Source organism: Tachypleus tridentatus, chromosome 3, assembly GCF_004210375.1.
Source record: "Tachypleus tridentatus isolate NWPU-2018 chromosome 3, ASM421037v1, whole genome shotgun sequence".
In the NCBI taxonomy this organism is placed as follows: Eukaryota; Metazoa; Arthropoda; class Merostomata; order Xiphosura; family Limulidae; genus Tachypleus; species Tachypleus tridentatus.
The window spans coordinates 30,931,259-30,947,311 of record NC_134827.1 but is presented as its reverse complement, the minus strand read 5'-3'; the positions used below and the strand labels follow the sequence as shown (position 1 = coordinate 30,947,311).

Sequence of the window (16,053 nt, the reverse complement as noted above, 5' to 3'; positions counted from 1 at the left end):
AAATGTTTGGACAACGGTTTGGCGGTGTGTGTTGTTTACTGATGTCTTCTCTCTCTAGTCTAACAGTTTTGTTTGTTTAGAATTAAGCATAAAGTTACACAACGGGCTATTTCTGCTCTGCCCACCACGGGTATCGAAACCCGGTTTTTAGCGGTATGAGTCCGCAGACATACCGTTGTGTCACTGGATGGGGTGCGCAGCCTAACAGTCAGAAGCTAAGATCGGCTATGCGCAGATAGACCTTGTAAAAAATAAATTTATATTTCGTCTTTATAAAGACAATAACGATCACGTGTCACAACTATCAAAATTTAGGTATTATCCACTCAAGTCGTGAAATGATGCAATATTGTTAATGTTGGACTCCGAAGATAGCCTAATGTAGCTTTGCTATATGAACCTCTCCACATACACACCAAGAAATTGTACACGTATAAAAAGGAAATTAATGTTCTTGTTTAAGGAATTTTCTGTAAACATAGTATTAGAATACTCTCTAAGTAAACTGGAAAAATTTCGAGAGCGAATACCTTGAAAGATTAGAAAACACAACTCTGAAATACCGACCCAAGAAACTTTGAGTTGTAGATAAATAAGAATTACGTCACCAAGGCACTTCAATATATAACCAAAAACGTACTCAAATCAAATGCTTAGAAATGAAAATTTAAAATTATATAGCAAAAATATTGTATAGATAAAACACTGGTACGAACAGCATCTGGCACGACAACGCTAAGTGGTTAGGGCGCTTGAGGTGTAATCTAAGAGTCACTGGTTCGAATCTCCGTCACATGCAGTGTAAGATAAGCTATCCAAATGACTCCCACAACACATGTATCCTAGTCTAGGAATGTTCTCATAGTCACACATTGTAAATAATAAAGATTTTGCCAATAACAAAATGTGACACAAATGAAGGTGGTCAGTTTCGACGTTTACTCTAACGTTGACTCTAACGTTTACTCTAACGTTCCGCCGAGGGTTATATATATTTTTAATTTCCTATTATTAGACATTTCGCGATGCATTCCATTAAAGCAATTCACTTGTAATAAACTTAATAATAAAATCATAACTATACACGTACCGGGGGTCGAGGGTTCGAATCCCCGTTGCACCAAACATGCTCGCCTTTTCACTTTTCAGCCGTGGGAGCGTTATAATGTACGGTCAATCCCACTATTCGTTGGTAAAAGAGTAGCTCAAGAGTTGACGGTGGGTGGTGATGACTAGCTGCCTTTCCTCTAGCCTTACACTGCTAAATTAGGGACGGTTAGCGCAGATAGCCTTCCAGTCGCTTTGCGCGAAATTCAAAACGAACAAACAAACCGTCACAACAAAAGTGCTCACCTTTTCATTCGTGTGGGCGTGTTATAATGATGAGTAGATGTAGGAAATAAGCAAACAATTAATGCTATGTTTTTTGTTACTAGCTAGAAATCAGATAAAATGATATGAAAAAAGAACTCTAGAAAGATTTAAACATTTCAACAGATCATTATAAATTGAATCTTTTACTAACAGGCTCTCTAAAAGGATGAAACGACAGTAATATATTAAAATGTATGTGAAGCGGACAAGTGAAAATGTCGAAACTTGTTCCCAAAATAGTGGACATGAACTACTTTAATATTATTGTGTATTTAGTTGCTTACAACCTGGAATCGTACCAGGAGACAAATAACAGCTAAAGGATGTCTCTTTGTGTCATGAATAAACAATTGAACTGTGTGAGAAGATTGTCATTATTTCGTAAGAGTTGTCGAGAGGGGTGAGAAGACTGTCATTATTTCGTAAGAGTTGTCGAGAGGGGTGAGAAGACTGTCATTATGTTATAACAGTTAAACATAGGTGTGAGAAGACTCATTATTTTATAACAGTTAAACATAGGTGTGAGAAGACTGTCATTATTTCGTAAGAGTTGTTGACAGGTGTGAGAAGACTGTCATTATTTTATAACAGTTAAACATAGGTGTGAGAAGACTGTCATTATTTTATAACAGTTAAACATAGGTGTGAGAAGACTGTCATTATTTTATAACAGTTAAACATGGGTGTGAGAAGACTGTCATTATTTTATAACAGTTAAACATAGGTGTGAGAAGACTGTCATTATTTTATAACAGTTAAACATATGTGTGAGAAGACTGTCATTATTTTATAACAGTTAAACATAGGTGTGAGAAGACTGTCATTATTTTATAAAAGTTAAACATAGGTGTGAGAAGACTGTCATTATTTTATAACAGTTAAACATAGGTGTGAGAAGACTGTCATTATTTTATAACAGTTAAACATAGGTGTGAGAAGACTGTCATTATTTTATAACAGTTAAACATAGGTGTGAAAAGACTGTCATTATTTTATAACAGTTAAACATAGGTATGAGAAGACTGTCATTATTTTATAACAGTTAAACATAGGTGTGAGAAGACTGTCATTATTTTATAACAGTTAAACATAGGTGTGAGAAGACTGTCATTATTTTATAACAGTTAAACATTGGTGTGAGAAGACTGTCATTATTTTATAACAGTTAAACATAGGTGTGAGAAGACTGTCATTATTTTATAACAGTTAAACATAGGTGTGAGAAGACTGTCATTATTTTCTAAAAGTTAAACATAGGTGTGAGAAGACTGTCATTATTTTAATACAATTATTTTGTTAAATGTTAACTTTGTGATATTATAGGTTTCAATTATTTTTTAAATTATTTAGTTAGCTTGTTACAAAGCACAAAAATACACAATATGGCGTCTGTGTTCTTTTCATCACGAGTATTTGAAACGCGGTTTTAACGTATTAAGCCTCATTACTAGACTTTCCACATTCCTGGAGATAACATCAAAATTACCTGAAGAACAAAATGAATTCAGGAAATTTAGACAAACAACTGACCACTTAGTCAGACTAATTGAAGTGATAATAGATAGGTTTAATAAAAAACACTTAACTGTCGCCTGCTTTCTTGACGTTGAGAAAACATTCGACACTGTATCGCACGATGGTCTAAGGTTCCGTATGAATGAAATGGAACTACCGCGAGGAATTATTCACTGGTTATCTAACTTTTTGGAAAACAGAAAATGTAGAGTAAATGTTGAAGAAGGAACATTTTCTGAATACTTTACTCCAGAAGCTGGTGTCCCTCAGGGAGGGGTGGTCAGCCCTATACTATTCATCATGTATGTAAACAATATGCCACTGAAGGATCCAAATCATGGATTCTCTTCACAGTTCGCAGATGATGTAGCAGTCTGGAAAAGTGCCGCAACACCCACGATAGCAGCCACTAACATAGAACCACAACTAAACAGAATAGGCGAATACTGTCAAAAATACAGAATAAAAAATAAATACAGCAAAAGCACAACTGGTCATATTTACAAAATTGACAGAATACAAAAACTACAGCCTGAAATATATATGAATGCACACTACTTCAGACTGCCACATCTAACCTATGATTCAAAATTAACATGGATTAATTATGTAAGTGAAATTAAAAGTAAAGTCTGGTGAAGAACCAACTATGCTATGAGTCTACCTGGTAAGAACAGTGGAGCATCTACAGACAATTTACTAAAATTTTACAAAACATATATTAGACCAGTAATAGACTATACAGCTCCAGCTTGGATGACGGTAAGTAACAAAATAATTAAAACCAAACTACAAACAATACACAACACACTCCTCACAACAGCATACAGAGTTCACAGAACTACATCATCTAAATTTATACACAAATATTCAAACATACCAACCACACCAGATAGACTCCCACATAGTAAAATAACGTATTTTGATGAAAATTGAATGAAAAATGAATTATTATGCGAACTAGACAGGTACCTCATACACGATGAAGTTAGTCCTAAAAATCTCTCCCCGGTCAGCATATGTTTAAAACATAAAATAAAAAAATAATGAAATAAAATAATAATAAATATATAGAGAGAGAGTAAAAAAAAAAGGCCCACCGTCAGTCTGGACTTCCTACTGATAGGGCAAAAGAATATCTGTACATGTATATCAGTACATGGACATTGCCATAAAAAGGATTGGAGCAGTTCAGCCCACTGGGACCCTAAAGCAGTAACTAACACCAACCTCCACTGCATGACCATATAAGTAAAGGAAGGAGGAAGAGGTTTGTTTGTTTGTCTGTTTTGAATTTTGCACAAAATAGCCCTCGAGGGCTATCTGTGCTAGCCGTCCCTAATTTAGCAGTGTAAGACTAGAGGGAAGGCAGCTAGTCATAACAACCCACCGCCAACTCTTGGGCTACTCTTTTACCAACGAATAGTGGGACTGACTGTCACATTATAACGCCCTCACAGCTGAAAGGGCGAGTATGTTTGGCGCGATGGGGATGCGAACCCGCGACCCTCAGATTACGAGTCGCACGCCTTAACACGCTTGGCCATGCCGGGCCGGAGGAAGAGGTCAAAGAGCACCTGACCCTCCAGGGTACATATGATACCCAAAACCCGAGAGAGAGAGCGATAAAGTTAGGGTAGATAACAGTATAAGCACCTGATAGTGGTAAGTTTGAAGAAGCTGATTGGCTGTTTGTCATTAAACTCAAAGCTGCACAATACGCCATTTCAGAATTTCAAACTAACTTCTGAGCCAGCGGATGAGGGGATGGTTTTATTTGTTTAGTGGTGTTTAATTGAAATATTATGTTATTTTCTAATAACCTGCTTTTAATTTTTTTAGTCGAAACATAATAGCGGCTGGTATGGGTATTAACACTTTTATTGATAAGCAGAGAACAACGTTTCGACCTTCCTAGGTCATCTTCAGGTTAACAAAGGTTTCTCGTCATCAAGAAGAATAGCCAGAAGTGTTATTAAAGCTTAGTTGGAATTTGAAATATTTTAAGTTTCAGACTCGCATGTACATTTTAATGATAAAACTACCTTATAGCGCTGAACGGAAAAGGTTATGGTAAATGTGAGTTTGGGCCGTAAAACGTCGTTCATTATAATATTTAAATTACAGATTTGATCCCAGCAGGTTTAATACGTTTCAGTATCATAAGTTTCACTTGTGAAACCAAGCCTTACTGGTTTAACAAAATGCTGTCACTTAAACGTAGGACTAATTGTTCCTTTTCATAACAGCCGATAACGCGAATAAAGGTTTCAGTTATAAGCGCAAAGCTATGAAAAGTACAGCTTATCATTTAGGGTTATAATCACTGGGAACTGAATGGGATATGCAATTTTACTCACCACATTCAAAGCTTTCCATTGGTTATAATAAAGTCATCTTGCCTCTGATTGGTCACCACTTTCAAAGCTTTCCATTGGTTGTAATGAAGTCATCTTGCCTCTGATTGGTCACCACTTTCAAAGCTTTCCATTGATTATAATAAAGTCATCTTGTCTCTGATTGGTCACTACTTTCAAAGCTTTCCATTGATTATAATAAAGTCACCTTGTCTCTGATTGATCACCACTTTCAAAGCTTTCCATTGATTATAATAAAGTCATCTTGCCACTGATTGGTCACCACTTTCAAAGCTTTCCATTGGTTATAATAAAGTCATCTTGCCACTGATTGGTCACCACTTTCAAAGCTTTCCATTGGTTATAATAAAGTCATCTTGCCTCTGATTGGTCACCACTTTCAAAGCATTCCATTGATTATAATAAAGCCATCTTGCCTCTGATTGGTCACCACTTTCAAAGCTTTCCATTGATTATAATAAAGTCACCTTGTCTCTGATTGATCACCACTTTCAAAGCTTTCCATTGGTTGTAATGAAGTCATCTTGTCTCTGATTGGTCACCACTTTCAAATTTTTTCATTGATTATAATAAAGTCATCTTGTCTCTGATTGGTCACAACTTTCAAAGCTTTCCATTGATTATAATAAAGTCATCCTATCTCTGATTAGTCACCACTTTCAAAGCTTTCCATTGATTATAATAAAGTCATCTTGCCTCTGATTGGTCACCACCTTCAAAGCTTTTCATTGATTATAATAAAGTCATCTTGTCTCTGATTGGTCACCACTTTTAAAGCTTTCCATTGATTATAATAAAGTCATCTTGTCTCTGATTGGTCACCACTTTCAAAGCTTTCCATTGATTATAATAAAGTAATCTTGCCTCTGATTGGTTTGGTAAGGTTTATTTTTACTCCAACTTTCCACGATAATTATAAGTCTGTTTCTAATTCTCCATCTTTATGAAGGTGAATTTAGACGGTACGTCTAACCTCTTCTTTTTTTTTTGAATTATCTTCTCTAAGCTGTGTTCTCCGCCAGGTCTTCACAAACATAGATAAATGTTTACCTAGAGTTTTTGTAAAACTAAGTTATTAACTACTTCATTAATTCAAATCTTATCTCGAATAAAATATTAATATTAAGTGGCCATCCAAAATGGAGATCAGTTATCTTTAACGCACGAAATGTTTGACAAAGCTGTTATTCAAAAAATTAACACTCTAAAAACAACAATAAACACTCTAAATGAGATTACGTGGGATAAACGAAGCCTCGTCTACCTTCGTTCATAACGAGACAGAAGTGGTATTACTTCCAAGTGTAGAGACGCGATAACTCAGACAAAAGTTAGCAAAGGCTTCCATGCTTCTGAAAGGCAGAAACAAGAACAAACAATGACATCGTTCCAACAACATGCTCTAGTTGTGTAAGGTGTAATACTAGGGAACGTCTCTAAAGTGGGCCGTCTTACACACTTAATAACATCTCAACTATTTTTCAAAGTTAACCCTTAAAAAACGATATTACTCCTTATGCGCATGATCAATTCTAAGGCGTGGATTCGAAACGTTTACTAAAAATTCAAATAGACCGTACCAGTGTTATGTATAATAATAAATTCATAATGGTAAATTCGTTACCACCAGCAAATCATTCCAATCCAAGACACATGCAGTTAGATAACGGTGAAAAAAAGAACAACTTGATTGTTGACTCCTGATGACGAGAAATCCACTTAAAATAAAAATGTATCTCAGAACGGCTCACCTGAAAATGACCTAGGAAGGTCGAAACGTTGTTCTCTGCTCTATTAGTGAAAGTGTTAATACCCATACCAGCCGTTCTGAGACACATTTTTACAACTGGATTGTTGAGTGGATCCAACCTAGAATCCTTAGTTCATCACAGCTGTATGAATTGCTACACAGGTAAGATAAGGTAAAGCTGTTGAAGCAATTATTACTTATGTTCTGTGTTTCTTGACGAATTTGTGCACCGTTTTAGTCACTTTTATCATTATTTCTTGGTAGGAGTTATATGTCCACATTTTTAAGACTTGTCGTTATTCATGTGGTCAGTGTTTATAAAGAACTCAAGTTTTGGGTGAACAGTAGTTGTCAGTTCCGTACTTGTAACGTACTAAGCAGCATCCTGCGTAAAGTCGTTTAGTAAAAATATCTTTAAGAACAAGGAGACAATTCAAAGCTCCAGGGAGCAGTGGAGAACTTGGCTACTTTTATGAAACACTAACTGTTAAGAGTGTCTGGAAAGTTCTCGAGGCGGAACTTGCACATTAAATCATCAGTAAGTCTACAAGTGGGTTTTCTTCACATAACAGATAAGTCTGGTTCGTGTAATTTGTTGATTTGTCGTTTACTGTACGTCATTAGATACGTTTATTCGTTTCTTAATGGAACGTAGGTAAAATTCCTCGGGTAATTTATACTTTGACGGTGACGGTCTTTGCTGTTAAGAATGATTCTTTTTAAGCCCCGTGTTTTGGTTTGGGGAAAAAGATTCAAATAGCAGGGTCGTACACGACTAGACATGTTGTAGCTTTTGTTTGAAAAATATCCAAATCTTTTGTTTTTCCAGATTTAAACGATACGCAGCCAATAGACGAACGAGGGTGACATTGAAAAAACGATAGTACACTATTGAGAAAATCCTCTACAAACACAATAAATTAATGTAGTTAAAAATTAGTAATTTATGTTTGTTTGTGTTTTTAATTTCGCGGAAAACTATTCGAGGGCTATCTGCGCCAGCCGTCCTTAATTTAGGAGTGTAAGACTAGAGGGAAGGCAGACTAGTCATCACCACCCACCGCCAACTTTTGGGCTACTCTTTTACCAACGAATAGTGGGATTGACCGTCACATTATAACGCCATCACGGCTGAAATTCACATGTTTGTTGTGACGGAGATTCGAACCCGCGACCCTCAGATTACAAGTCGAACGCCTTAACTCACCCGACCACGTCGGGCCGATCACCGAACATGTTCCCAGCAGTTTCTATATGAATGACAAAATTACTATACACAAATGGGTGTTGTGTATAAAAAGATATGCATTTGTATGTACGTTGTGATTAAATTGAAACATTTTAAACTTTGTCGGGATAGTAGTTCCTCTTGGGAGATGTGGAGTGACTTTGTTTCGCCGTTTGTTGCAATTCACTTGAATTTGCAAGAGCGGGTATTTATATATCCAGAATATACGCAGTGCCTATGTTGACTTCATACCCCTTGCTGCTGTGATTGTTGGGTATCGAAGATATCCAAGAACAAAAATGGACTATCACTGGCAAACGTCCAGAAATTGAGTTTCATCGGAAGTTCGCTCTAAAGACTTTCTTGATATCCACAGAAATTTGTCCCCTGGTATCGATTTTTATGGCCTTTGGGAGAAAATCGATGCTGAGTCGTATAAAGCAGTGATTACACCCATCAAGTAGGAGTTAATAGCTCCGTTTTACAGAGAACTTTACTGGTGTATCATTCCTCAAAAAGTGTTTCCTTTCATCAAATAGCACATAGGGTCGATCGTAGCACGTTTCGTGCGTGTTTGACTTGTGTTCACGTGGAACATGATATCTGTATATTAATTATGCCGTGTCAGAATTACTGACGAGCCCATTCTGATGGTAAATAGGAACTCTAATGATGAAGTTTAATAGAAACAAAACGGTGACTAATTACCTTTCCTGATGAACACGATAACTATGTGTGGAACACATTACCTTGGTTACCAACTATGTGTGGAACACATTACCTTGGTTACTAACTATGTGTGGAACACACTACCTTGGTTACTAACTATGTGTGGAACACACTACCTTGGTTACTAACTATGGGTGGAACATACTACCTTGGTTACTAACTATGTGTGGAACACACTACCTTGGTTACTAACTATGTGTGGAACAAACTGCCTTGGTTACTAACTATGTGTGGAATACACTACCTTGGTTACAAACTATGTGTGGAACACACTACCTTGGTTACTAACTATGTGTGGAACACACTACCTTGGTTACTAACTGTGTGGAATACACTACCTTGGTTACTAACTATGTGTGGAACACACTACCTTGGTTACTAACTATGTGTGGAACACACTACCTTGGTTACCAACTATGTGTGGAACACACTACCTTAGTTACTAACTATGTGTGGAACACATTACCTTGGTTACCAACTATGTGTGGAACACACTACCTTGGTTACTAACTATGTGTGGAACACACTACCTTGGTTACTAACTATGTGTGGAACACACTACCTTGGTTACTAACTATGTGTGGAACACACTACCTTGGTTACTAACTATGTGTGGAACACACTGCCTTTGTTACTAACTATGTGTGGAACACACTACCTTGGTTACTATGTGTGGAACACACTATCTTGGTTACCAACTATGTGTGGAACACACTACCTTGGTTACTAACTATGTGTGGAATACACTACCTTGGTTACTAACTATGTGTGGAACACACTACCTTGGTTACTAACTATGTGTGGAACACACTGCCTTGGTTACTAACTATGTGTGGAACACATTATCTTGGTTACCAACTATGTGTGGAACACACTACCTTAGTTACTAACTATGTGTGGAACACACTACCTTGGTTACCAACTATGTGTGGAACACACTACCTTGGTTACTAACTATGTGTGGAACACACTACCTTGGTTACTATGTGTGGAACACACTATCTTGGTTACCAACTATGTGTGGAACACACTACCTTGGTTACTAACTATGTGTGGAATACACTACCTTGGTTACTAACTATGTGTGGAACACACTACCTTGGTTACTAACTATGTGTGGAACACACTGCCTTGGTTACTAACTATGTGTGGAACACATTACCTTGGTTACCAACTATGTGTGGAACACACTACCTTAGTTACTAACTATATGTGGAACACATTACCTTGGTTACCAACTATGTGTGGAACACACTACCTTAGTTACTAACTATGTGTGGAACACATTACCTTGGTTACCAACTATGTGTGGAACATACTACCTTGGTTACTAACTATGTGTGGAACACATTACCTTGGTTACCAACCATGTGTGGAAAACACACTACCTTGGTTACTAACTATGTGTGGAACACACTACCTTGGTTACTAACTATGTGTGGAACACACTGCCTTGGTTACTAACTATGTGTGGAACACACTACCTTGGTTACTAACTATGTGTGGAACACACTGTCTTGGTTACTAACTATGTGTGGAATACACTACCTTGGTTACAAACTATGTGTGGAACACACTACCTTGGTTACTAACTATGTGTGGAACACACTACCTTGGTTACTAACTATGTGTGGAACACACTACCTTGGTTACTAACTATGTGTGGAACACATTACCTTGGTTACCAACTATGTGTGGAACATACTATCTTGGTTACTAACTATGTGTGGAACATACTACCTTGGTTACTAACTATGTGTGGAACACACTACCTTGGTTACTAACTATGTGTGGAACAAACTGCCTTGGTTACTAACTATGTGTGGAATACACTACCTTGGTTACAAACTATGTGTGGAACACACTACCTTGGTTACTAACTATGTGTGGAACACACTACCTTGGTTACTAACTATGTGTGGAATACACTACCTTGGTTACTAACTATGTGTGGACACACTACCTTGGTTACTAACTATGTGTGGAACACACTACCTTGGTTACTAACTATGTGTGGAACACACTACCTTGGTTACTAACTATGTGTGGAACACACTACCTTGGTTACTAACTATGTGTGGAACACACTACCTTGGTTACCAACTATGTGTGGAACACACTACCTTAGTTACTAACTATGTGTGGAACACATTACCTTGGTTACCAACTATATGTGGAACACATTACCTTGGTTACCAACTATGTGTGGAACACACTACCTTAGTTACTAACTATGTGTGGAACACATTACCTTGGTTACCAACTATGTGTGGAACATACTACCTTGGTTACTAACTATGTGTGGAACACATTACCTTGGTTACCAACTATGTGTGGAACACACTACCTTGGTTACTAACTATGTGTGGAACACACTACCTTGGTTACTAACTATGTGTGGAACACACTGCCTTGGTTACTAACTATGTGTGGAACACACTGTCTTGGTTACTAACTATGTGTGGAATACACTACCTTGGTTACAAACTATGTGTGGAACACACTACCTTGGTTACTAACTATGTGTGGAACACACTACCTTGGTTACTAACTATGTGTGGAACACACTACCTTGGTTACTAACTATGTGTGGAACACACTACCTTGGTTACTAACTATGTGTGGAACACATTACCTTGGTTACCAACTATGTGTGGAACATACTATCTTGGTTACTAACTATGTGTGGAACATACTACCTTGGTTACTAACTATGTGTGGAACACACTACCTTGGTTACTAACTATGTGTGGAACAAACTGCCTTGGTTACTAACTATGTGTGGAATACACTACCTTGGTTACAAACTATGTGTGGAACACACTACCTTGGTTACTAACTATGTGTGGAACACACTACCTTGGTTACTAACTATGTGTGGAATACACTACCTTGGTTACTAACTATGTGTGGAACACACTACCTTGGTTACTAACTATGTGTGGAACACACTACCTTGGTTACTAACTATGTGTGGAACACACTACCTTGGTTACTAACTATGTGTGGAACACACTACCTTGGTTACTAACTATGTGTGGAACACACTACCTTGGTTACCAACTATGTGTGGAACACACTACCTTAGTTACTAACTATGTGTGGAACACATTACCTTGGTTACCAACTATGTGTGGAACACACTACCTTGGTTACTAACTATGTGTGGAACACACTACCTTGGTTACTAACTATGTGTGGAACACACTACCTTGGTTACTAACTATGTGTGGAACACACTACCTTGGTTACTAACTATGTGTGGAACACACTGCCTTTGTTACTAACTATGTGTGGAACACACTACCTTGGTTACTATGTGTGGAACACACTATCTTGGTTACCAACTATGTGTGGAACACACTACCTTGGTTACTAACTATGTGTGGAATACACTACCTTGGTTACTAACTATGTGTGGAACACACTACCTTGGTTACTAACTATGTGTGGAACACACTGCCTTGGTTACTAACTATGTGTGGAACACATTACTTTGGTTACCAACTATGTGTGGAACACACTACCTTAGTTACTAACTATGTGTGGAACACACTACCTTGGTTACCAACTATGTGTGGAACACACTACCTTGGTTACTAACTATGTGTGGAACACACTACCTTGGTTACTATGTGTGGAACACACTATCTTGGTTACCAACTATGTGTGGAACACACTACCTTGGTTACTAACTATGTGTGGAATACACTACCTTGGTTACTAACTATGTGTGGAACACACTACCTTGGTTACTAACTATGTGTGGAACACACTGCCTTGGTTACTAACTATGTGTGGAACACATTACCTTGGTTACCAACTATGTGTGGAACACACTACCTTAGTTACTAACTATATGTGGAACACATTACCTTGGTTACCAACTATGTGTGGAACACACTACCTTAGTTACTAACTATGTGTGGAACACATTACCTTGGTTACCAACTATGTGTGGAACATACTACCTTGGTTACTAACTATGTGTGGAACACATTACCTTGGTTACCAACTATGTGTGGAACACACTACCTTGGTTACTAACTATGTGTGGAACACACTACCTTGGTTACTAACTATGTGTGGAACACACTGCCTTGGTTACTAACTATGTGTGGAACACACTGTCTTGGTTACTAACTATGTGTGGAATACACTACCTTGGTTACAAACTATGTGTGGAACACACTACCTTGGTTACTAACTATGTGTGGAACACACTACCTTGGTTACTAACTATGTGTGGAACACACTACCTTGGTTACTAACTATGTGTGGAACACACTACCTTGGTTACTAACTATGTGTGGAACACATTACCTTGGTTACCAACTATGTGTGGAACATACTATCTTGGTTACTAACTATGTGTGGAACATACTACCTTGGTTACTAACTATGTGTGGAACACACTACCTTGGTTACTAACTATGTGTGGAACACATTACCTTAATTACCAACTATGTGTGGAACATACTACCTTGGTTACTAACTATGTGTGGAACACATTACCTTGGTTACCAACTATGTGTGGAACACACTACCTTAGTTACTAACTATGTGTGGAACACACTGCCTTGGTTACTAACTATGTGTGGAACACACTACCTTGGTTACTAACTATGTGTGGAACACACTACCTTGGTTACTAACTATGCGTGGAACACATTACCTTGGTTACCAACTATGTGTGGAACATACTACCTTGGTTACTAACTATGTGTGGAACACATTACCTTGGTTACCAACTATGTGTGGAACACACTACCTTAGTTACTAACTATGTGTGGAACACACTGCCTTGGTTACTAACTATCTGTGGAACACACTACCTTGGTTACTAACTATGTGTGGAACACACTATCTTGGTTAATAACTATGTGTGGAACACACTGCCTTGGTTACTAACTATGTGTGGAACACACTGCCTTGGTTACTAACTATGTGTGGAACACACTACCTTGGTTACTAACTATGTGTGGAATACACTACCTTGGTTACTAACTATGTGTGGAACACACTACCTTGGTTACTAACTATGTGTGGAACACACTGCCTTGGTTACCCTAAACTTCTCTTTTAAAGGTTAAACACAGTCAGTTTGTTTTTGAATTTCGCGAAAAGCCACAAGTTAGCAGTGTAAGACTAGCGGGAAGGCAGCTAGTCATCACTACCCACCGCCAACTAATGGGCTACTCTTTTACCAACGAACAATGGAATTGACTGTCACATTATATCGCCCTTCCCGGCTGAAAGAGGAAGCATGTTTGGTGTGACAGGAATTCAAACCTTAGCTCCTCAGATTACGAGTAGAACGTCCCAACCATCTGGTGTGATAAATATATTGTTTTTCTAGTTAAAGACAAAAGATATAAAAAAAATATTATAGTGTACAGATGTTAGAACACTTTGGAACTGGAAAGCATATTTATGGTAATCCTTTGTGGCGTATCGTGCTTTAAATAACAAGTTAAAGGTCAAGTTTTCTTTCCAGTTCTTTATTAGCAATAAATGATTAAAGTGCTATGGAAGTTATGTACATAAATAAAATAACCTGAAGAGTTTGTCTAGTCAAATATTGACCTTTATCTTATTTGACCTGGGGTATTCAAGGGTCATAAAATTAACAGAATCAACCGTTCAGCTGTCTCTTAAGTAATCAAATGATTCTGTAGCGGAGTTCTGAATTTCTGAAATGGCGAGCCAGGTTTGAACCCGTGCAAGAATACAGAATATTCCCGAAGCCTTAATCTGGGGTTGCGTTATAAGAATGATAGTCAGTACTTTACCGTGGATAATATGAATTACTTTCGAAGCTTCCTTTATTATTACTTTTATCGCTGTTGTAACTTCAATATTCTGGTTCTTCTTGCGTTAATAAATTATGTTTCGTGTACGACACGAGTTATAATGACTTTAATAAGTGAATAATATTTACAATTTAAAACACGTTATTGTAGTTTGTGTCACTTTACAATAGAACAGCAGACAAGAATATGTCCGTAGTTAACACGAGTTATATTGACAGTAAACACAACACATCTGTGATAATAGTGTAGTAAACACAACACATCTGTGATAATAGTGTAGTAAACACAACACATCTGTGATAATAGTGTAGTAAACACAACACATCTGTAATAATAGTGTAGTAAACACAACACATCTGTAATAATAGTGTAGTAAACACAACACATCTGTAATAATAGTGTAGTAAACACAACACATCTGTAATAATAGTGTAGTAAACACAACACATCTGTAATAATAGTGTAGTAAACACAACACATCATAGAAGCTTCTTAACATTAAGTTTTTGATGTAATAAACACAACACATCTGTCATAATAGTGTATTAAACACATCTGTCATAATAGTGCAGTATACACAACACATCTGTCATAATAGTGCAGTATACACAACACATCTGTGATAATAGTGTAGTAAACACAACACATCTGTAATAATAGTGTTTCAGTAGTTGTTAAAGCAGGAATTCAGTTACATATTCAGTTTTTACTATAGATAATACGTTCCATTCCTTATTATGGAATATTATAGAAACAGTAATAATAACGAAGATAGGAAGTGTGTTGTGGTGCTATTGTCGTTTATAGTAGTAAAATTGATCATTGAAAAGTTCTATTTTATCAGATTATATACTAAAAAACATTACTTCGTTATACTTTTTGGAATCGCTTCAAAGTGTATGAATTATTAGAAGAAATGTAGACTTTCTTTTTTTATAACAAATTAAACTCTGAATGCTTTAATTACCATAAATGTTGTAATTATATAGGAAAAGTACCTAATGGTTAGATAACCAAAGATATAGGCCTTATATAACAGACCTGGCATGGCCTAGTGGTTAGGGCATTCAGCTCACAGGTTTGAATCCCTGTCACACTAAACGTGCTCGCTTTTTCAGCTGATGGAGCGTTATAAATTTGGGTTGTGATGATTAGCTGTCTTTAGTAGTCTTACACTGCTAAATTAGAGACGGGTAGCACAGATAACCCTCGTGTAGCTTTGCGCAAAATCCCTCCCCCCCAAAAGAAAACACAACTTAGGTAACA

General features: G+C 37.2%; 1 protein-coding gene across 2 annotated transcripts in view; it reads left to right on the top strand.

The window, feature by feature from the left end:
• The window catches only part of LOC143246630 (sarcoplasmic calcium-binding protein 1-like), a 119,709-nt gene that overhangs the window by 47,103 nt on the left and 56,553 nt on the right, over nt 1-16,053 (top strand). The gene's annotated exons all lie outside the window — the stretch shown is intronic.